Source organism: Ambystoma mexicanum, chromosome 4p (assembly GCF_040938575.1).
Source record: "Ambystoma mexicanum isolate Mex_15411 chromosome 4p, UKY_AmexF1_1, whole genome shotgun sequence".
In the NCBI taxonomy this organism is placed as follows: Eukaryota; Metazoa; Chordata; class Amphibia; order Caudata; family Ambystomatidae; genus Ambystoma; species Ambystoma mexicanum.
The window spans coordinates 264,329,029-264,354,047 of record NC_090927.1 but is presented as its reverse complement, the minus strand read 5'-3'; the positions used below and the strand labels follow the sequence as shown (position 1 = coordinate 264,354,047).

Below are 25,019 nucleotides of genomic sequence, written 5' to 3'. Positions count from 1 at the left end.
TGACACATGTAATAAGAGAAGGGTTGATACTTGAATGCAAACCTTTTGAACTGAGGGCCATTGAATTGCTCAGCATTGAAACTTAGACTCAATAAGTGGAATGTCAAGATCATATGTCCACTTGAAGATTGCACATTTTGTTCCTTAAAAGAATAGGGAAACAGCGTTTTGGAGGCCCATCCAACTGCAACCAGTAATTGCTGTGCCTTCTCAAACAGGCACCGCGTGTCAGGGCCATTGTGCATGTTTCATTTTGATTGCTATGAAATGGCCGCCCCCTTTCTCAGCACTGGAGTGCCTCTGAGGGTTGCCTTGGAGCCCTGTACACAAGGCCACTGATTGCCTCTTCCTTTTTTATCCTGCCCAATGAGAAGCCGGCAGGCAAGGAAGCTGGCCCCCAACGCGGGGGCCCACACCTTAAGGCCCTGTCTGTTCCTGGTCGTGCCTGGCCATGCTCTGGGCCCATTTCCCTGAATCTTTCAGTAAAATGTTCTGAAATGTTCCACTTAAACTCAATGGCCACTTGACTTTGTCATCGCCAAGTGTGTCTTCACGTGAGTACTGCAACTCAGCTTCTGCCTCGGCACCACAGAACTCATTTCATCTGCCTCTCAAATCATCAACCTTGCAGATGCCCTTTGCTCTGCAGTGACTCTCCTTCCTGCCCCTCTCTCTGTGACTCATTCCCACTGACTCCAACTACTGCCTTGCTGAGATTCCACTTCCTGTGCCATTCCTCAGACTGCCTCGGCTTAAAAATCATTTCTTAGCTGTGCCTGTTGCCGCGCTGAAAGTACCTGTTTGCCTGAAAATCGTTTTTAACTGTTTTTCCTTCCTGCATTAGAAGTAGCTGGGAATGTGAAAAATCACTCTTAGCTGTGCCTCCTTCCTGCATTAGAAGTAGCTTTGTATGTGAAAAATCTTTCTTAGCTGTGCCTCCTTCCCCCATTGAAAGTAGCTGTTTGCATGTAAACCGCTTTTAGCTGTGCCTCCTTCCTGCATTGGAAGAAGCTGTGCGTGAAAAATCGTTCTTAGCTGTGCCTCCTTCCCCCATTGAAAGTAGCTGTTTGCATTTAAACCTTTTTTAGCTGTGCCTCCTTCCTGCATTGGAAGAAGGTGTGTGTGTGAAAAATCGTTTTTAACTGTGGCTCCTTCCTGCATTGAAAGTACCTGGTTGCCTGAAAATCGTCTTTAGCTGTGGCTCCTTCCTGCATTGCAAGTACCTGGTTGCCTGAAAATCGTTTTTAGCTGTGCCTCCTTCCTGCATTGATAGCAGCTGGTTGCTTAAAAATCATTTTTTAGTTGTGCCTGTTGCCACGCTAAAAGTACTTGTTTGCCTGAAAATCGTTTTTTGGCTGTGCCTCCTTCCTGCATTGGAAGAAGCTGTTTGTGTGAAAATCATTTTTGCTGGGTACACAACTGTTTCTAACTTTTTACATACAGCGTTTGCTATTGAGTTCATTCCGCATTAATGTCCTGCATGTCCTACCTTGTCCTCAGTGCCCCCCCTTGTACCCTGCACCCCCTGTGTTTTTGCCTTGCACCTCCACCCCCCCTCCATGTGTGCCTCAGTAAGTCAGCCGGGTAAGTGTCCTCCTCACCATTGCAGCTAGCTATTTCACTATCCATCTCTCCTATATTTTCTAACTGCTTCTCTATTTCCTAGCCCTTTCCCATCACTGAATCTGTCTGGAAGAAACTTATGAAGGACATACTGAGCTCCAACCCAGGCCTTCCTATTGCAGACACCTATGTCACGGCTTCCACCAGAGAGAGACTCACAGACATCCTCTTTGTCGTTACCTCACCCGACCTATGGACCCGGTACATGGTCGCCTTTCTCTCTCCTATCGCCTCTTCTCCCATTAATGGTGGCACCCGCTGGGAGGTCCTCCTTGACCTTTGCCATCTCTAGGATCATCATTAAATCTGAATGGAACGATCATGGTTCAAGGTCCTCAACCCAACCTTCTTCTCTTTGACAGGCTCCTACCTCGCCTCTCAAACCTTACCTCTCCCCCTGGACAGGCTCCCTTGCCTGCTGTGCCTTCCCTATCCTCTGCACAGGCTCCCTTTCCAGCTGTGCCTTCCTCCTCCTCTGCACAGGCACCCTTGCCTTACCCCGCTGTCCCGGTTCCCTTGTTGGCCTTGGCTCCTCCGCCATCCTCCACTATCCCACTTGCTCTTTTGCCACCCTCGGCCTCAGGGGGTGGGACCACCATCCCCTGCGCCCCTCCTCCCCCACCTTTAAAGATGGCATGCTGCTCCATATTGCCACGCTTAACTCTCGCTCTGCTGTCAAACACTTGTCTGACATCTGCAACCTCCTTGAACACATGGATATAGATGCGCTTGCCATCACAAAGACATTGTTCAAGGACAGCTCTGTCACGAGCTTTGACACACTCCTCCCTGAAGGATGCAAGATCCTCTGCGTGCCCAGGCCCAAGGGTTCAGGAGGGGGAGTGGCGTTGATCTTCCCAGAATGCATACCTGTGTCCATCATCCCCACTCAGGACGACTACTCCTTCGAGTGCCAGGCTCTTTCTCTCTCCTAAATCTTCTCTCCTTATGGCCACCTTCTATCGGCCACCAGGACAGTCCACTCTCGGAATGGGCTGACTTGACCTTGTCTCTACTCTCCTCCTACTCTCAACTCCTCCTGCTGGGTGATGTCAACATCCATCTGGACTCTCCTGACTCCTCAAGACCTTTACGCCACCTATGCGATTCTCTCTCCCTCTCACCCTCGCGCTCCACGCACACAGCGGGCCACCCTTTAGATGCTCTCATCTCTTCCAACATCCCTATCTCTATTCCTCTCACGTCCTCTCTTTCTTGGACTGACCACTCTCTTCACACTTGAATCTATCCTCTCCTTTTGTATCAACACACCCAGCGCGGCCGCTCAGGTTCAGAATCACCAGACCCATGAAAAGAGAGACAGCGCCTACCTTTGTCTCCACCTACTCTCTGCCTCCTACTCCTGCGGCTGACTCCCACCCTGACGCAGCCCTCACTAACTTCATTCTCTCTATGTCTAACATACTCTTGCCCCTGACATGAGGGTCCGACTGAAGCCTTCCAAAAAGTGCAATTCGGTACGACTCTGATCTGGCTGCCCTTAAACTCAAGTGTAGGGCAGCTGAGCAGAAATGGAATTCGTCATGTGGGCCCTCTGACAAACTGGTCTGCTGACTCCTTCAAAGGCAATATCGACTCTGCATCCACACCAAGAAAAGAGTCTCTATTCAAGCCTGCAATTCCATGGGATCCAACAACACGGCCAAACTCTTCAAAGTCTGTAAGGAACTGGACAATCCTACAGCAACCTCCTCTTCTGTCACACCCACCCAGGACCTTTGCTCGGCCCTGGCAGCACACTTGTCTGCAAAACCCCAAGACATCCTTTCCTCTCTCACTTCCACACCATACACCACCACCTCTGGAGCCTCCCTTGGCCCCTCCACCACTTCTCCTCTCCTCTCTCACTCCCATCACACCTCATGAGGTCACCAGACAAGTACGCTCTATGAAGGCCTCATCCAAACAGGTGGACCCCTGACCCTCAAAAACCATTAAGGACAACATTGACTTGCTTGCTCCAGCATTGGCTGATCTCTGCAATCTCTTTTGCCATTGGAGTTTTCCCAACTTCTCTTAAGCACTCCTTTGTGCACCCTCTGCTGACCCTTCCATTCCGGCAAACTACCGCCCCTTCTCTATCACCCCTTTCCTGGGCAAACTCCTGAAGAAGCTGGCTATCTCTCAGCTCAACCTCCACACTGAATCTGATGGTTGACTCCACAACCATCAGTCTGGCTTTAGAGCGAGCATCCAGACTCACGGAAACTGCTCTTCTGAACACCTGTGAAGACCTGCTCTCAAATCTTGACACTAACACTCTCTCTGTCCTCATTCTTCTTGACCTCTCCTCTGCCTTTGAAACGGTAAACTACAAAACCTGATCACTTGTCTTAGTGACACCCTGGGAATCACAGGTCAGGCTCTGGTGTGGTTAACCTCCTTCCTTTCTGACCTCCTTCCTTTCCCAGGTGTGACCTAGGCCCTTTCTCTCTACTATCACTCTCTCAACCTATGGCCTTTCCCAGGGTTCTAACCTATCCCCCTGGTTCGTCAATGTCTACATGGCTGTCCTGGCACGTGTGATTGCCACTTTCATCTCTAACTTCTAGTGCTATGTGAATGACACGCAACACTCCTTCATGCTACCCTCTGCCACCTCCCTTATTTCGTTCAAATATGACTGTCTGTCCGAAGTTCAGACATGGTGTGCTGCAAACAACCTCTGCCTCAACGCCAGTAAGACTGAGAGTTTTCGCATTGGGACTCCTGCTCTTGCTTTGCCACTCTCTCTCTGGCCGGCTTCCCTTGGTCCTGCGCCCGCACCCACCTGCGAGGCAAAAAACCTTGGGGTTATCTTCGACTCCACTCTCTCCTTCTCCACTCACATTTCGGACATCACTAAAAAGTCCAACTACCAGCTGCATCTCCTTAGAGGTACTCTTCCCTTTCTCACCTTCCCCCATCAGCTCACTGTCTACAGAGCCCTGGTTCTCTCAAGGCTTGACTACTGCAACAGCCTCTTTCTCAAACTCCCTGCCTCTGCTTTACACCCTCTGCAACTCATTCAGTACAGAACCGCAAGACTTATCCTTGGCCTCAAGCTCAGGGACTGCATCTCTCCTACGCTCAAATCCCTCCATGACTGCAAGGATCAAGTTCAAGACCCTCTGTATTGTCCACATTGTTCTGGATTTGGAGGGAGATCTTTATCCTCAGCAGGGGCCTCCCTCTGGAATAGCCTGACTGCTGCTCTCTGTCTTGAGCTTGATCTCCTGAAGTTCAGGAAACTCCTTAAGACATTCCTCTTCCGCTCCTCTTTCTCTCTCCCTCTACCCTGCTAACCTCTCTCTCTGCTCTATCCCTCTGTCCCTCCTTTTCCACAAAGCTTGCTGACTGGTCGCCAGGTGTACCTCAGAGTCTCACAGGTCCCTGGGACTCCCGCCAGTCCTCCGGCACGGCTTCCGGGCCTGCACTTGCCTCATCGCCACTGCACTTGGTTAATGACCCATGCGAGTGGCATCTCTCAGCACTTACCCCAGTTTTCAGTTTTCTGACTGACTGGGCACACTTGGCCTCCCCCCTTACATTTATCCCCTCCCACCTCTCCTGTACCGTCTGTGCACTAGCAAGATCTGGACATACCACGTCTGAATATCGTCTATCTTCCCTTGCATGGTGGCGCCTCATAGCACTTGGAAAAACTGCAGAATTGTCGTCAGACCTATTTGCTGTTATCTACACTGTTAATCATATTATATGCACTTAGTCAGCCTGTGAAGACGTGTATCATTCAGAAATTCAAAGGCTCTCAATGACTGTTGTTTTTCCCCTTGTTCCCTCCCTCCTTGAGAGCTTTGAAACTTGCCTTGTGTATAGGCGCTTTACAAATAAACATTACCATAGCAAAATTAAAAAATAAATTGATATTTTTCGTTGTAACATTTTTGTTACTACAGCATTCTCTAATTTAATTTGTTGAAATCACATGTAACCATTTGTATGTGTGATTAGATAAAAAAAAACGATAATGTTGAGCCCTAATATAGGTAATTAGCATGCATAGATTTCCACTAAAACTCAATCTTCCCTATTCTGAAGATTCACAATATTAGAACTGTGAGACAGGACTGGTATCAAGAGATAACACAGACAAATAGATAGATTTGGAAAACCTTTCTTTTTAGTGGTAGGGATGGAAAATACCTATCTTGCCCTAACTCTAGCGTGGTAATGCTTCATAATGAAAAGAAAACTAAGGGATGTCTAAGTCTGTCAGTCAAAGGTAAACTGTTGTCTGTGTCAAAACCTATGTTTGCCCTCACTTCTACAGAGAAATAGAGTGTGTGGGATTTGCCCAACTTAACAGTGTTCAAAGCAAAGTCAGCACAATCATGGAGCTCCTCCACAGCTCCCTTCCCCAAGTTAAAGACGCTGGTAAGAAAGTTCCACAAATGCTTAGGATTCACTTGGCAAAACTCAGTGCCTTTCCTTATCTGGATATACTTCTTCACAGGGTCTCCCAGGCTCCTCTTGTCTTGAGCGTAGACACTCCTGGTTATCCTTCAAAGTATCAATGTTCAAAGTTACTTTATTTTCAAACACAAAACACACTTGTTGCTTGTGGGACTTCCTTCCCCATGCAAAACCAAGTCCTTCTGACCTTTAACTTCAGTATCTCAAACTAGTCCTTAACTTTGTTTTCAACCACAAAAGCACACAACAGTTCCTTCAGAAAATATCACTCTTTGCTTGTTGCTTGTGGGACTCCCTTCCCCATGCATAAACAAGTCCTTCTTATACATATGCCTCCCCTGGTCATGGTACAGTTTGCAGACTGCACGATCCACCCATTACAGGTCGCTCAACCAGGTGCCTATGTTTACTCAGAGCTTATTCGGATGGGGTCTCTTTGGCACTCCTGGATTTGCCACCTGCCTGGAGGCCACCCCAATGCTTCTCACTGCTTTTGGTTCACCTGCCACCGGAGCCTGCCTTCGGGGAAAGCTGGCAAAGTTTACACTACCCGCTGCGCATCCTCTGCAATTCAGGTTTCATGGGGGGAAAGCTTCCAACTTCAACGCTTCCTGCTGCACGACCTCTGCAATGAAGGTTTAAAGAGGAAGAGAACCTCTCAGGTTCGGCAACTGCCCGACATGCAGGAGTGGTCCTGGTGCCTCCGTTCTCCTCCAGATTCTGCTTCTGCTGCACCGTGGAGAGACCACGATTACTACACCTCCTGCTGCTACTCTTCTTCATGGCCTGTACCTGAGGGGGCCTTTTATGCCGCCTAGTCTCCCTCAGGTGTGGGTCATTATCACTATTAAGCTGCAACTTGCAGTCTGGTGCCTCTACAGCCCTCTTCTTCAGCCCATTACTTTGGGAATTGTGGGAGTTGGAGTCCACAATATAAAAATCAGTTTTTCTAATGAAAGGGTCAACACCCAGTTCATTTCTTTCCTTATTTATTTAGCCCAAAGGGATATTATAAGGATTTTATGAAAAGTTCAATTGTACAGGGAAATTATGGTTTTTAGATTTTAAGTTGGCAATTTCTAAAAACTTCTGAAAATAAAAGCTTTCTCTGACCGCAAACATTTCATATTCCGGTATCGACAATACTTGCATCTTTGCAGAAGACAATTATCGCATAACATCCAACAGAGTCCTCTTGTTCCCCTGGGGCCCTTCTGCCAGATGATCCTCCCCGCTAATGCCACCCCCAGGGTCAGGGTCAGGAAGTGTCTGCCTTTCCCTAGCCACCTGGGAGGAGACTTTAGGTAGGGTCTTTGTGAGGACTCTGCAGGATTCATCACAATTAACATGATACTTGGAAAGGACTAAAGAAATCATATCCTCATGTAGGTATTTATGGACCATGGCAGATTAACCTCTGGACCGAAAGCATCAAACCGCTCAATTGCACGCTAGATAGTTGTGTACAATGCTTTATAAGACCTGCCCCAAAAGGGCTGCATGCACATGTTCAGCAAAAGCAGCCTCAGTAGCCATCCAGAAACATCTCCTATTGGAGGACATCTGCAAAGCAGCTTTGTGAGCTACAGTACATATATTATGCAAACACTAATTAATGGGCAGCAGCTCTAAGGGAGACAAAGACGGGTCAAGCAGTACTATGCACCATTTTGGGCTAAAAGGCCTCCTTCGAGGGATCCTCCTCATTTACCATCCGCCATCTGCCAACTATGAGGGTCCTTTGAAACCTCCCACCAGTACAGTGGAAGGGGGTGGAAGTAAGGGCTAAGAATAAGGAGCGTAATATAATTAGTATTGTACTCCTAGTCAATAGTCTTTTTTTCTCCATACAGCTTCCCCACTTAAAATGAGCCGGTATTGATGTGTGCTGAATAAAAAGGACTGGCGGCTGGAGCAATGCTTTAGGGACGGACCATGCTTGGCATGTTCGCACATATATATGTGCAATGGTTTTTAATGTAAAATAATGCCTGCATCCTGTGCTGGAAGAGATATACTACTTGTATGGAGGAAACGTGGCTATGGTTTAAGTAGAGGTAACATGTTCAGGTTGCAAGCTACTAGCCAGCCATAAAAAGGCCCTTGACATCGAAATTCAACACACACCACACCATTTCTTACTTGCCAGTAGCCATTTATAACTAGCCAATGGTTAGTGGGGGAGTGTACATTTTGAGCCCTGGTTTGGGAATAAAGTAGTTCCTACGGTGAGTAACATGTTTTTTTTGTGCAAGTAGGCGATAATCATATGTAGCTCTGGGCGAACGTGCATGAGTCCCATGCAATTGTGTGCCATTGGGTCCTAGCAAAAACAAAGAGTTGATGGCTGGAAGGTTTGCAAAAGTCACCCTGAGTGGGACGGGTATGCCCAGACGTGGGTCTCGTGCCTGCTGAGCCTAGAGACCCAAGCTACTCCTCACTGATGAGGCCCAACGAGGCTGACACATGTTTGGGGAGGCTTGTGGTCTCCTGCAGAAGGGATGTGGCCTAGCATTTCGGGATGTACCACCCCTTTTGGGGTTGGGCCAAGCTTGATTTGCATAAAGTCTTTGCCCGTTTTTAATGGCTTGGCAGGTGAAGAACGATGGTCTGGAGGGTGCCCAGAGCATTGCCAGATGTTGGGATTCCAAACCTTCCAGCCATCACCTCCATTGTTTTGCCATTGGGCCCTATTCCAGTATATCTGTGTTTGTGAGGGAAATTAGGACCATGTCGTTTCTGAGAGTAGGAGCACATTTTATTGTAGTTAGGTGTGTGATTGCATAAGCAACATATTATGTTATGGGGTGTATCTGGATATTACTAGTTGTTTCTTTGAGGACTGCAGCCCATGTATTTGTTTATGTTCCACATTGTATCACCTTGTTGGTATATAACAAACTGTGGCATGTATCTGGTGTCTACTATGTATTGTGTGCCATGATAGTGTGCTGGCTTTGTTTACAGTAGTGCCAGCTTTTAGGTGCGCACCATCCTGTGTTATCCTTTGTATCAATACTGCAGTGATGTGTAACACTGTGGGATGGGTGTGTGCTTATGTGTGTGAGAAAGAGAAATACGTGTGTTAAAACTGTGTTGGTATTGGGTTGTAACAAAGGTGCATATGCTTTGGTCAACATGGTCTCACCCTTAGTGTATAACATAGTGAGTCTGCCTTGGTGTCTCTTGGGAAGGAAAGTAACACCTTGTGTAGTTTGTGCATTACACTAGCGTGATATTCGTTTGTAGAGCATATTAGATTGGTAGTGCACCTTCCGAACATTATTTGGTCATGGCTATGCTATATATTTCCCTGTGATTTAGGATCATGGAGTAGGCATAGTGTGGCGGATGCACATTATGAGGAAGAGTGTACATTCTGACATAACGCTATGATGCTGTAGAATTACGTGTGGTCATTAAGAACTGATTTCTTGCTTCTGGCTGTTTATTTGCTTATAGTGACTGTTTTCTTCTTTCTTTTCTAACCAGTCCTATTGCTCTTATGTAGGCAACAGGGGAGAGGGTGTATGAAAAATCCATTCAGTGGCGCCTGGGGATGTTGTCTTTTTTTTCATTGGAGCACTATAAATATTTCACATGAATTTGTGCAAGTAGCTGTGCATAATCAGGGAGACTCAACCAACCAAGGGGGATTCAAATAATGGTCTAAAATAGCCCTCTTTTAAAGCCAAGTGGGCCACAGCGTTTGGTGCAGGCTAAGCCTACCTTAATGAACCAATCCTGGGGTCCCCACCAACAATCTCCTGTATGCTTGAGGCCATAACCAGAGTACTTTGCAACAGGAAAGGTAAAGGGGTGAAAACTTGTGATACTAAGTCCCACCCATCTTCCTGTCTCTTGTTAATCATAGAGTCTCTCTGGTTAATAGATCTCTCTGTGTTTCCTGTTTAAAGTGGCAGGGCTCCCTTGAAGCTGTGGCGAGACCAGATTTTCTGGCTCATGCAAACCACATTCTCTTACCTGATGAATGAGGTCCCCCTACTGGGGAGGCTTACTTTAAATATACATTGTCATGACACTGAGGGTGGGAGCTGGCTTCAGTTTGACACGGTTACATATGGAAGGTTGTTGGGGTTTCCTGTCTCCTTTGTTAACCTCTGCGCCACGCCCCATGTGGGTCTAATTGAAGTACACTCTATTAGTATGATAATGGCTGCCACCTGATGCAGGGCCCAACAAAAGATCAGGATGGATTCATGGAGCCTTTTTTAGTTAATCAGGCAGACCATAGCAGTGGGAAGGTTGGCTCTCCCCCTTTCTGGAGATGCTCCTGGCTGTCATATCCCAACTAAATATGACAGGGTGGACTGTGTCTGTAGGCCGTGTCCATCCAGAGTACACGGGGCTATGCATTTGTCATGGTGTGAGCATAGGAAAATGTGTGTAGATTAGCGCCAAAAAAGCCCAGGCAAGGTCACACCCACTGTGCAGACGGTCGAATTCCTCACACATGCATACACATCGTTTTTTTCCCCTTCGCTAACCAGCTCCTTGCCAACTGAGCCCCGGCCTCCATCCTGTACATGCAGATTCTCAGAGCCGCCCACCCAATGCAGAAAGCAGGGGCAGGTGTCCATCAAACACGCCTCTTTCCTGGGTCCTTGAATGTGAGAAGCGTCAGAACTTCACTCCCCCTTACAATCCTAGATCATGAAGATATTAATGAGCGCCCCAACACCTTTTTGGGACTTCAGTACCTCAGCCTGCAAGTCCAATGGGCCATGCAGGGCTAGGGAAGCAGAACACCTCTCTCTCCTAGACCTTGCTTGGCAAAGTGTGCAGAAGGGTTACACCAAGCTGTGAAAGGGGACCCATTTTCCCCCACAACATGGATCGCCAAAGAGTTTTTCCTCAGAAGCTCACTGTGGCTTAGAGAGTGCTCAGGTTGTTCACTCGCCCGGCTTTGGCGCCTCAATAATGGTTGGCTGCTTGACTCCCTGTTGCTCATTACAGACGTGCCACCACTGTATATATGACTGGTTGCATGCCTGAGTGATCTGGTGTGACTGGTGCAATCTAGAATGTTGTTTTTGAATGATGGTAGTACTAAGGTGTGTAGTATCCTACTTGATTGTGTTTTTATCTGTGTTTTACCAAGTGAGGTGTATAATATCTAGTGGAGAGTACCGCGCTGCTTGTGTTGGGTTGGTGGTGGTGTGTACATTAAAGTTGCAAGAGTGGAACTTGGATCTTACCTGACCTGGTGTGTTTCACCATACAATATGCTAGTGTACTTGCACTTCCCTTCTACTTACCTAAAAAAGAATACACGCGTTGTTCGTTCTTTACGCACCTGGCTCCGTTCTGCTTCCTGTACATTGCAATCATATTAAATATCATAGCGCCTTCGATCTGCAACCTCTAAAATCAGCTTTCGATACCACAGTTCCATTGTTTTAATTCTTGAACACCAGCTGTCATGCTCGCACAAAGAGTTCGCTAAAGAGGGTTTTCTATTTTAAAGCCTTGCCCCCACCGCAGAATGTTTTCAGCATTAGCCAAATTCGTCAGCACGCGCCATTCCAACACTAATAACATGATGACAGAAGGAGGGCTGTGCCAGCTCAGCCTAGGAGCACTTGTGGTCCGCATCCATAATGGGCTGTAAATTAACGAACGGGGTCGGTCAAGTAGCAAAACATCCACACAGAAGCAGTGAGGTGATGACTCAAAGACACGAGGTGAAAGGTCAGAGGGCGGGGCGGGGCGGGAGCCGGCGAGCGCGAAAGAGGCCGTGAAAACATTACACGCCAGCAGCACATGACCTCACAATAGAAGATGAAAGACAATGGCGCCCTTAAACGAGAGGCAATTAAGCTCTTCCCGATAAAGGCACATTTTAGTTGAATGGATGGGCTGTTTCATTATGGATCATAAAGTGGAAATAAATGGCGGGTTAAAAATAGTCCTGTGAGTAAATGTCAGGAAAAGTAGGAAAACATGTTTTCGGAGCATCTTTTTCAAACTCGGTGCACTGCCTGCAGAGCCCTCGCTGCAATTTCGTCTCGCACATCTGCAACGCATTAAGCAAATGGGGCTTCAGATCGCAACGATTTCGGCAAATGAGAGGTTGGTGAAGATGCCATTTTTAAACCTAAAAATTACAATCAAGCCCCAACGCAAATGTAAATCTCCAGTGCTCAAAGGAACACATTAAAGACTGCTCCGCCCGGGCTCCAGTGATAAGAAGGCGCAGAGTATGGAATATTTCACCAAAGGAACGCATGTGCTATTTCAAGTTACCGCCACAAAGGATTTTTTTTTAAACAAAAAGCAAGCCCAAACAAGTATGTGCTGGTACTAAAATCCATTGCCTTGTAACCACTTTAGAAAGACCGTGGTATAAAGCCCGGATACAGTATTAACAGTGGCATATTACAGGATATATGAAAGTAATTGATGCATGTAAAAAAGCGCCTATTTCGTGCATTTGCGATAGATGAGTGTCGGAATTTGACAGGGACCTTGCAGAGACCGTACGCACATGACCTTCTTTAGTCACTGCCTACAAGAACACTATGCTATTTCTTTACCCTCCCTAACCCAATGCACATCACATCCTGCCACCTGCCTTGACAGCCAACCCCACCCTACCGACGAGGATAATGCATAACGCCCCATCGCCCGCCGAGAAGTGAAATAATGATCTAAGCTTCCATTTATTTAATGACCTATCCAAGCCTTTTAATGCGGCAATGAGGGTGTCTGGGAGAAAAAGACGTCTGAAACGTTAATGTGTGAGACGGAAATGAGGTAGCAGTGTCAGACTTTCCCACCTCCACATCAACAACAGACTACCCAGAGACTGTTAGCTGTGACTATGCCATGCACCTTTGCCACGGTGAATGGTTGCAGGCCACATAGGGTAAGGGGCATGGCCTTGTGTGTCATGGACTGCCGCACCAGCACATTTGTCACCGCTTCCCCAGCATGGCTGTGTGAGTCTGCGTACTTCATTTTCTATTTCTGAAGTTCATTACAGAATCACATCTCAGGAGCAGTTGTCACAGTTGTTGCACAGTGAGGAAATCAAGTCCATACAGTTCTTCGAAACATTATTTAAAAAGGGCACCTGTTAGTGTTTCCATGAGATGTGTGCCTAATATAGTGCATGTGAGGAATTCGACCACTCACCTGGGATTTTTTGAAATGTTTTATTAAATGGAATGATGGTAGACCAACCTCAGGAAAATGTGTGGGGCTAATCCACACACATTTTCCTATGCTCACACCACAGCAAAAGCATAAACCTGTTTACTTGTAATGCTTGTGCAAAAATGAGAGCCAGAATAACATGGCATCGATGCACAGCCATTTTGGACACTCTTCTCCCATCACAGTAATAAAACCTGCGTTTCAGCAGGCCTCACAGAATGAACAAATAGCAGCAAAAACAGAGCAAGGTCACATAAATGTTATCCAAGTGGACCTACTGCAGAGAATAGTTAGTGTATTGTGCACTGAAGGACGAATACAGAAAGGGAGTCAAAGCACATTGCAGGTGCATGATATGGGAATGAATGCGAAAGAGAGGGGCGTGGGGTTGTTCCACTTCTAACTGGATTTTTTCTCCCTCTGTCCCTTCGACTTGTGATCTGCTCTTCGGCCGAGGGCAGAGCACAACTGAGAGGGGCGGGGAAATGCCCTCATAAAGGAGAGTGCATTGCATGGCAAAGGTTAGTTAGAATCCAGACCCCCAGGTGATGCAGTCTCGCTGAAAGGGAGGACGTGCCGCTTCAGATCCTGTTAGATCTAGTGATCTTGCCTACCTGCTGAGGGACTAAGCAGTGTTGTGGCCAAGATGACGTTTTCTCCTGCAACCTGTTTAATGGTGATGTTTCTTATATCCACATTTTTATATATCTAAGTGTATGTTTGTTTATATATATATATAAAACGAGTGAATAAAGGGCCTATAACGAGCCATTTCATTTATGATATTGCATTGTTTATGTGTGATTTGTGTCTTGTCCGAGTCCAATAACACGATTTTGCTAAGGGGGGCAGGGGAGACGCAAGTGTTAGTGCTTCCCCCACATGGCCAAACAGACGCAAAACAGTACTCTGGCGTGGACACAGTCTGCAGGTGCTGTCGGCCCCTGTCATATTTAGTTTGAATGTGACAGCCAGAAGTACACAATGACATCTCCAAGAAGGGGGTGCACCAACCTTCCCCCTGCCAATCTCAGCCTGATTAACTGACAAAGGTTCCATGGATCTGCCCTGCTCTTTTTAAGCCCTGCAGCTGATGGCAGCGACTATCTTACCAACCACAGGTATTTGAAATAGGCCCACATTGGGCCTGGCTGCAGAGGATACCAAAGGAGACAGGGAACCCAATAACCTTTCATATTTCAACCTGAAGCCAGCTTCCGCCTCTCAGTATCAAGGCAATGACTGTCATGTCTGGGTCTTTTTTGTACAGTAGAGTACCCTGCTAATGGGACCCTGTTCATAAGGTGTGAGAATGTGGTTTGCAGGAGCCAGAGAGTCTGGTCTCGCCGCAGCTTCAAGGGAGACCTGCCTCTTTAATCAGGAACCACAGAGAGGACCATTAATCAGAGAGATTCTTTGCTCAAAACTGACAAGAAGATGGGTGGGACTTAATATCACAAAATATTGTGGCCAGAACTCTTTCTGTTGAGAAAAGAATTCCGCCATTTTAGATCTGGGGCACACCCTTTTCCTGTTTTCACCCCCTATACCTTTCCTGTTGCAAAGCGCTCTGCTTATGACCTCACTCATACAGGATATTGTTGGTAGGGACCCCAAGATTGGCTTATTTGGGTAGGCTTAGCCTACACCAATCACTTTGCCACACTTGGCTTTAAAAGAGGGCTGAACACCTCTTTTGGAAGATCATCTGAAGGATTCACCAGAAGCAGAAAGAAGAACTCATCCTTGGACCCTGGCTGAAGGTACAGTCTATTTTACATCTTCCGCCAGTGAAGGAAGGCTAGGATATCCAAATAGGGAAGCAAGATCCCTCCCCTAAACAACTTCCAAGGAACAGAGGGAGATAATGAACTCAGAGGATCCTCCAGCCGCTCCAGAACCAGTATGCAGCCAGCACACAGCATGCCCTGCTAGGATCTGCAGCAGATTCCTAGGTAGGAAGTGCCAGAAGGTCTCTGAACCTACAACCAAGGAGAGGGCAGCTGCCTGAAACACGCTCCACAACTGTGGGCCATCCGCCTTAAAGGACAACATTGGCTAAACTGTGAGAAGTGCCTCGACAAGCATCTCCCGACGCTTGGCTTAAAGGACATTTTCGAGCCAGTCGAGTTCCTCGAGCTGCAACCAACTGCAACACTGACTGCTGTCAAGCCGCTGTTGTTTAAAGACATCTGAGATGTCTGGACCAGTGCTTCAGATCCGCTGAACAGCACTGAGACAACGATTCCTGGCCAGTCTCCATTTGTTCGTTAAGCTTCGCTTGCTGAACTGTCTTTCCGCTGGATACCCGCAGGTGACTGCCATCTGGAACTCTGTCACAGAAGCCAGTAAAGCGCTCATGGAGCCGACTTGACCCTGTCGAGCAACAAGAACATCTACAGCCAAAGGTACATTGTGGTTCTCTCCCCCTGGTCCTACCCAGAATGCCATTATAGACATTTTAAGACCCATTGGTCTTTGTGCTGAAGCCAAGCACGTTTAAACTGTTCTGCTTATCAACCATACCTACTTCGCTCCTGTTAGTATTGAGTGTGCATCCCCTTTCCTCTTTTGAAACTGCTTGTCCTCTGCATTCGTTTACAGGGTGGGTTGTGATACAAATAAAGTAGATATTTTTGATACAACCTTTACTGGACAGTCTCATATCAGGTTATGTGAGGGTCAGAAATGTGAGACGGACACAAAGTTAAAGTTTGCTCATGGTTTGTCATTTTATTAAATGAAAAGGGTGAAATAAACGCCTAACTTTCCCTATCTTAACGATGATGTCCCTGCCTAGCAAACTAAACTAAAGAAAAAGGACCTAGTGTCTAAAATGTCTCTGACCCTAACACCAATACATACAATAAAATAATCATTCATTTTTTATATAGCGTTTTAATTTAAAGGTATTTACATAGGACATATTTACATACATTACTATTACCCAATCGAAATTGGAAACGGAGGGAATACTTGTACATTCACCAACAAATCTCTGCACAAAAATGGATGTAGGGTGTATGTGTGTATATCTGTACCTGTCAAGGTGGCCTGTCTCATGTGGGGGCGGAACATGACAATACCAGTGCTGGGGATTGGACTGGTCTTACATTTAACCAATTTAGCTTTATTAATTTAGAACCCTATTATAGCTTCTAGTTATAAAGATCAACTTTTGTTCCCAATATGTTAATGCATCTTCTTTGTCGGGCCCCTTGAACTGTAAAAGGACTGTCAACCTCAAATCATTTTCAGAATGTCGGAATTCCTGATAGTGTTGTACCAATGGAGCATTTAAATTACCAGTTTGAATGTAACTCCTGTGTTAAATGATCCTTAGTTTGATTTTTTGCGTGGTCATCCCTATGTATATTTTATCGCATAGGCACTTAATGCAGTATTCAAGCATCTGGGAATTACAATTTGACAGCGTACATTGTTGCCAATTACGTGCTATGCCAATACCCACCTCAATAGAACGGGTATGAACTTACATACACTGCAAAATGTGGACCTTTTATCTTCTTTCTGCTTTCCTGACGGTTCCCCGTAACTCCTACAACAGCTTCTTCCCAGAGCTCTGACAGCTCTGGCGGGCCACCTGCCCGGTGAAGCACTGCTTGTCGGGTTGGGAGCACGTCTCCCTCTCGGCTGGGCTTTTTTACCCAAAACCACTTCCTGCTGTGCTTACCCTGCCACGCCACTGGCCTTCACACCGCGTGTCGGCATCAGATGGCGTTCTCCTGTTGGTGACCAACCCAGCATTCAGGTCTGCCTCTGCCTCAACTGCTCCTTCAGCATCTTCCTCTCCTCCTTCCTCCAGCTGAAACTCATTCCTGAGTTTAAGTGACCCGCTCAGGTGTTATGGTCTATAACAATTTGTGTGACAAATCAACCTCCGGAGTAGCAGTGGTCCAGGGATGAATATCTGTTTCTGAACCACCAATCAGCCCACACCTCTAGTACACCAGAAGGGATCCAAACAGATTGGAAACACAAGTCAATTAAAAACCTCCTTGTCCAATTTTGGTAACATGGACGGAACGGCAGGCTTATCTCTGCAAAGGCGTGGATATTTGGTTAGTCGCAGAACAGCGAAAATACAAGTATTACCCAGTGATAAAAGACTGTCCAGTCAAGGCTGTATACAAATATCTACTTCATTATCACAACAGACAGTTCTAGCACACTACAACATACAACCCACCCTGTAAAGGAATGCAGAGGACAGACAGTTTCAAGAAGGAAAAGGGATGCACTCTGGATACTGACAGGACGGTAGTAGGTAAAGTTATGAATCACAATAGTTCAAGGATATTTGGTTTCAGCACAAAGAGAGCAATGTGTCATAAAATGTCACTAGGGGCCTTCCGAGAAGGACCAGGAGGACAGAACCACAATGTACCCTGTGCTTGTAGAGGTTCTTGATGGTAGACGGGGTTGAGTCGGTTTCAGGGTGCTTTGCAGCTTCTGCAACAGATTTCAGGATGGAGACAACTGCAGGCTCAACCCTCTTTTAAAGCCAAATGGGCCCCAGTGATTTGTGTAGGCTAGGCCTACCTTAATGAACCAATCCTGGGTCCCCACCAACAATCTTCTGTTATGCATGAGGTCATAACCAGAGTGCTTTGCTACAGGAAAGGTAAAGGGTTGAAAGCATGTACTAGTAAGTCCCGCCCATCTTCCTGTCTGTTGTGGATAAAAGGGTCTCTCTGGTCAATTTAGCTCTCTGTGGTTCTTTATTAAAGGCTGGTCTCCCTTGAAGTTGTGTCGAAAACAGACTTTCTGTCTCCATCAAATCACATTCTCCTTCCCTCGGAAAGGGGTTGCCCTGCGTGGGAAACTTACTGTAAACACATGTAACAAACATGACAATTTATTCTCCTTAATACTGAGGGGCGGGATCTGGCTTCAGGTTGACACAGTGCATATGAAAGGATATTGGTTGTTTTGCTGTCTTTTGTTAGCCTCTGCAGCGGACCCATGTGGGCCTGTTTGAAGCATACTCTATTAGTATGCTAATTTGGTTTAATTGCTGCCACCATTCTGCCGGGCCAACACATGATGAGGGGAATCCATGGAGCCTCTGTTATTTAATTAGGCTGGCCATGGCAGGAGGAAGATTTTGCCCTGCACCTTTTGAGATGCCTTGATGAACTCCTGGATGTCGCATGCTAACTAAATATGACAGGGAGGACAGCGCCAGTAGGCTGTGTCCGCCCAGAGTACTCAGGTTTATGTGTATATTGTGCGTTAAGCATAGGAAAATGTGTGAAGGGTAGCCCCACACATTTTCCAGAGGTTGACCTACCCTCTTTCAATTTCATATACATTTAAAAAAAGCTGAGGTGAGCGTACACCCACCGTGTGGATGGTTGAATTTCTCACAGCTAGATGGCACATTGTGGTTAATGGCATTGTTGATCCTTACTAACTCTGGGACCCTCTTCATCGTCCCAGTACCAAGGGCATTATGGATCCTGAAGGCCATAATGGTTTTGGGATTTTTTATGTTCAATTATTTTGGATTACTTTGTGATTTTGACATAGTCAGAGTTAGGGAATTTTGTATAAAAGGTTTGTGTTTTAACCTTGGATCTTGAACCTCTATTTAAGACATGATTATGACAATTAGAGGATGTTGTATTCAATTCTTGAACCCCCAAAGTATACACCTTATTCTGATTAGATGACTTTTCACAACATGTTCTTAGGGTAGTTTCATAGGAGGGACTTGTACAATGACATCATGCCATTAAATATTTGGGGATCTCATCCTCATAATAAGATGAATACTATGTCTGTCCCAAAGGAGTCACCACTTCCCCCTGACAGCCATCTCCTCCCATGTGATCCCCCCTCATGATACCACCCCCAGGGTCAGGATCAGGTAGCGACTAACTTCCCCTGGCCACCTGGGAGGAGCCTTACGTTGGGGCGGAGTCATCACAGTAATTATTGTATTTTCTCTGTGTTACATCTAACCAATGATCCATGACCTTTCTGAGATGAGCCTGCTGTTCCGTCCATGTTAACAAAATTGGACAAAGAGGTTTTTTATTTGTTTGTTAGCCCTATCTGTTCGGATCCCTTCTGGTGTACCGTAGGTGTTGGGCTGATTAATGGTTTAGAAACCGATATTCAACCCTGAACCACTGGTGCCCTAGAAGTTGATTCGTCACAGTCCCTTAGGAATTGGCAGAGCACGTCACCCATTAGATTTCTTCTCTAAACTGTTCTCATAAGACAACTAATGAAACTTTCAATTAGGCCATTGGTCTGAGGCCACTAAGGTGTGACTTTGTGGTGCCAAAAGCATAAATGATTTGCAAACAATTTAAATTATTTTCTGTTAAACAGTGGCCCTTTGTGGAAATGAGAGAAAACACTACATACCATAGGCATTGAATATCTGGCCTAGCAACGATACTGCAGACGTCGAAGGAATTATCCTTTTCTCAGGATACCTTGAGACTTTATCCATTGCATCTAGGATGTGGTGAGCACTGTTTTAAGGCTCAAATTAAAGCCAACTGCCCACTCATCCCAAATATCCTATGCGCATTCCCTCAGGTGCATGTAACTTGGTGATGTTTTGATACATTTGGTGGTTCTTCAAAGTGTCCCTTTCCATCTTGCCAAGACCAGAGAAGTGCACCTTTTGTCTCATTGAGTAAATGGTAGAAACAATTACCTTGTGAACTGTATGAGAAAGACCAATCATCTTCCACATTCGAAAAAGCCGGTAACATCATCCAGCTGCAAAGTAGAAAAAGGACGTGGAAGGGAGAGTTCACCCTCAATTAGTTTGAACGTGTTTGTATCATCTGCTTTTAGTTCCACAACAGATTTGTCATATTCATCACTGAGAAGCTATCAGTGTGAGATGAGGTCTAGGACCAGCCACCACGTAGGATCAGCACAAAAAAATGGAGCAAGGCTACCTACAGAGACTGCTACCAGTTTGGCATTCTGCACAACATAAATTACATATTGTTCTGACAGTGCCATGAGACATGATCTGAATGGAAGAGGATGGCGAGAGAAGAATTTATGCGGGTATGATCTTTGTGCCTTTTGCACCTTTGAAATGGTAGTCCTCTAGTTGAAGACCCCATTGTTCCCTCATGAGAGCCATCTTTGCCTTTGGGCTTCTCGAAGCAACGAGCTGGGGGTAGATCTCTCTCCGCAGCAGGGGCCTCCCTCTGGAACAGCCTTCCTGCCTCCCTGAAACTTGAGGAGAACCATCTCCGGTTCCGGAAGCACCTCAAAACCTTCCTCTTCGCTTCTGCCTTCTCTCTCCCTCTCCCCTGCTAAACCTGCTTAACTCCCCACTGAAATTCTGCACTAAACCTGCATCTTGGCCACTCTCAGCGACCTCGGTCCAGGGCCCAGCCACTCTCCACTTGCACTGCCTCCCTGGCTCCCCCTGCACTGTGGGACTGTCACTGTATCCCTACAGCCCCCTTCCTAGCACTTGCTCTGCACTTACCTCGCACTTGCCACCAGCTGGCCCTTTTATTTATTATTTATTATTTTATTACGCTACTTACCGTGTACTGCACTTTCCCCCCCTCCTCCTCCCCCTGCACTTTCTCCTTTTCCCCTTACCTCTGCACTTGCCCGATCTGAATGACACCTGGCCTAGTAGGATCGTTTGTCTGTCTTCCCCTTGTTTCCCTCCCTCCCTGCCTCGTCGCGCCTTGAAACACTTGTGTATAGGCGCGTTACAAATACCATATCATATCATATCATATCATATGTCATAAGAAGTGCTTGATAATCAGTTATGATGGTGAGTTTCTTTCCCTGCAAGAAGTGATGTTTGTGCTCACCCACAATGTGACAGAATGCTATCTGGCGAGGGTGTGAAAGAGATACCTGCAAATCATACCCCCCTTGCAGAAAGCTCCATGCCAAAGCATAGCACATACATGTGTCCTTGCTCCTTCGTCTCCCGACAACCGCAGCACCCGCTCTTCTGTGGCATAGTGCAGGTTCAAAGATCACGTGCATTCCTGAAAGCTGGTAGGTCCCAAAGTCACTGCAGACAGATGATACAGTTTAACTTCTGCATTTCTGATCCACAATGTAGTTATTGATATGATATGACATATATAACTCGCCTATACACAAGTGTTTCAAGGCGCAACAAGTCAAGGGAGGGGGGAACAGAGGGAAGACAGAGACAACGATCTTACTAGGCCAGGTGACATTGAGATTGCGCAATTGCAAGAGAGGGGTAAAGTGCAGGGGGAAGGGGGACAGGGCAGTGCAGTACATAGGACAAACAGTAAAAATAATAAATAATAAAACAATAGATAAAACAATAAATATAAGTGCAGCCAGCTGGTGGCAAGTGCAAGGGTAAGAGCAGACAGCAGGTGTCAAGTGCTGGTACGGGGCTGTAGGGATACAGCAACAGCCACCAAGTGCAAGGGTTACCAAGGGGGAAGTGCAGGTGTGCGACCGGCAGGGGCTGGGGGTGGCTCTTTGCCCGAGATCAGAGTGTAGCCAGGTAACCAGTGCAGTTTCAGTTTCAGCCAGGAGATCAGCAGGGGAGAGGAGGAGAGAAAGCAGAAGCAAAGAGGAAGGTCTTGAGGTGCTTCTGGAACCGGAGATGGTTCTCCTCAAGTTCCAGAGAGGCTGTTCCAGAGGGAGGCCCCAGCCAAAGAAAGAGATCTACCACCAACTTGTTGCTTGGAGAAGCGACTGACCCTGAGAGAGTTGAAGGCGGATGAGCAAAGAGCTCGAGAAGGAAGATATTTAGAAAGAGCGAGTTGAAGTTATTGAGGCCCCAGAAGGCCTTATGGATAATGCAGAGGGTTTTGAACATAATCCTCGCCACCACTGGGAGCCAGTGGAGAGATTTCAGTCCTGGACAGATACGATCCCTGGGCTTGATGGGCTTGAAGCCAAGGATAAGTCATGCAGTCCTGTTTTGGATGAGTTGCAGAGGGCGGAGAGTAGAGGCAGGGTGATTTAGAAAGAGGCTGTTGCAGTAGTCCAGCCTAGAGAGAACCAGTGCTCTGGAGAAAGTGAGCTTCTGGGGGAAGGAGAGGATGGGAAGAATAACTCTGAAGAGGTGCAGCTGGTAGTGTGACTTCTTAGAGACATCAGAGATGTGAGCAGAGAAGGAGAGTGGGGAGTCGAAGATGACCCTGAGGTTTTTAGCCTCGCAGGTGGGAGCAGGAAGAGGGCCAAGATAGGCCGACCAGAGAGTACCAGGAAGGTATGGAGGAGGGAGTAGGTATGCCGATGAGGAGGATCTTGGTTTTACTGGCATTAAGGCAGAGATCATTGGCGGCACACCACTCCTGGATAGCAGACAGACAGTCAGAGATGAGAGAAGGAGAAGAGGTGGCGGAAGGGAGCCTGAAAATGAGTTGTCATCCGTGTAGCACTGAAAGTTAGGGCAGAGAACAGCAATGGAGTGGGCAAGAAGTGCAAGGTATTGGTTGAACAGCCAGGGAGAGAGGTTAGACCCCTGGGGAACACCACAGGTAGGGATATAGATAGAGGAGAGGAAGTACCCGAATTGGACCTGGGAGGGTCGATCGGAGCGGAAAGAAGTCAGCTAAGCCAGGGCCTGATCAGTGATACCCAAGTTATCACAGAGACAGTTGAGCAGGATGGCATCATTATTATTATTATTATTGTATTTATTGAGTGCAGACCTACCTTCTAGAAGCATCAGAGCACTTTACAGAACCTTTCAACAATACTGATTCAGTTATTGTTGCCTTATCCCTCTGGTTGCAGGGTAGAATAAGCTATATCTGGTTATGGTGTGGTGACGCAATTATTAAAGCTAAACCAATCTGATATCATACAAAAGTCAGCTCTTTGAGCACAGACCAGCAATGTGAGGGCAATGTGTATTCATGGCAGCCTGGCTCTGTTCCCAGTAAGACAATAGCCAATAAGCTTCCTTCCTTTCATTCCTCGGGAGGAAGGGTAACACCTCCCCTTAGGTGCAGAAGCTCTCATCAGGAGATCTTCTGGGAGCTCTGCTTCAAAGGGGAATTTGCATACCAAAGGCCAGTCTCAAACCCGGTTGTAGTAGACCAAAGGGCCCTTGTAGTTGCATGCATGGAAAGGGGGTGGAGTAAAAATAGTCTGAGAGGGAACAATGGACCTGAGAAAAAGGTTCTCCTTCTTTGTTGGGGCACTTTCTTCTGCCCCCATTTCATGTGAAACAAGGCACTCTGGGTATGATACAAGAAGGCAAAGACCCCTTACAGCATGCTTATTGATTTATTTATTTATTTATTTACTTTTATTGTACCTGTAGCTCTTGAGCGACAAGAACACAAAGACAAATAGTAAGACAAAAAGACACGTTCACGAGACATTGGAGCTGCATAGGTAGGTGGGCAGGTTGTAGTATATGTATTACTTGAAGATGTGGGTTTTCAGTTGTTTGCGAAAGCGTTGGTAATTGGCTTCCATCCTTAACTGGCCAGGAAGGTTGTTCCAAAGGCCAGCTGCGTTTATAGGGAAGGATTTACCTGCTTACTTCTGCTTAATCCCCAATGCCAATTTGCCTCCATGAGGAAGTATTCTACTTTCTTCATGTCGCTGCTCAATAGAGGTGTCAGCTTTCCACCCCTTTCAGAAATTGAGGCATCCTTTCTGTGGCCCAGCCATTGAGGCCGAATGCACTACAACCAATGCTAAGGTCATTCACCCACTATCATTTCAAGCACTACCTTTGGAGCTCATATAAGTCACCTTCTTTGGACACAATTCACTTTACTGTGCTGTGCTTCATCAGACAGCCATCACGCTCTTCACCCACAGGTCATTGGATATGCCACAAGTCATCTGCTCACCGCATATTCAGAGTTTATGTTTTTCATGATACAAAACCCACTTAGGAACCACTCCATTCATACAACCCATGCATTGGGCAGGCCAAAATCTCTGCAAGGCTTCACCAGTGCCAGATACATGCCTTGTAACTATAACATAAAAAAAAAAAACAGTAAACCAAAGTTCTCACAAATAACATGGATGTTATTTACATCCTCTGCGCATAACACGGATGTTTCTGAGCTTGGGAAGCATAGACGTGCTTTGCTCCAGCTAGACTCTGTTTAGTCTCCCAGTATCCAATATTTTTTAAATATCCGTATACAGTATGCTAAATAATAGCTCGCACTTCTCAACCTTGCTGAGCATAGATAAAGATGTTGATGATGGGAAGGGGGCTTCTGATTACCAGTGAGTGCATACTTCAATAATAGAGCTAATAAATAAGTGTACACTTTTCTTTGTATGCACATTCGCAAACATCACACCCCGCTACTCTCCATGATCATTTCATCCATAATAATGGCATTGCTGGTATGTCTTCCATACAATGTGTTCAGGTAGGTTTCAGCGTTTTCTTCGGCGGGGGGAGTCCAAGGAACACTTTTAAAAGCCCTGCGCCTCGCAGCCAAGGTCCAACCGAGCTGTCAGAGCTAATTAAAAGTTATGTTTCTCAAGCTAGGTGTTTGACGAGTAGGTGCTGGTTTAATAGGGCTAACATTTAATTGGTCAAAGCTGCACTTTGAAGTTAACACCCTGTTAAGATGAATGGGCAAGTTCACACCTTGGCTGGTGCTGTTCTCCTTTGTGTATGGGAGCAGTGCGTGGGCCTCTGCCTTATAAAGCTAGTTGAACAACAGGCAGGGGTGGGCATATAAAAGTTTGGCTTGCATCATTTTCGGCAGCCTCTGCCAAAGAATGGTGGGCAGTGCTAGTGACTTTATAATGAAGCAGAAATCGGG

General features: G+C 46.4%; 1 protein-coding gene across 2 annotated transcripts in view; it reads left to right on the top strand.

The window, feature by feature from the left end:
• SUPT3H (SPT3 homolog, SAGA and STAGA complex component) overlaps positions 1–25,019 on the top strand; it is a 2,273,353-nt gene that overhangs the window by 1,734,065 nt on the left and 514,269 nt on the right. The gene's annotated exons all lie outside the window — the stretch shown is intronic.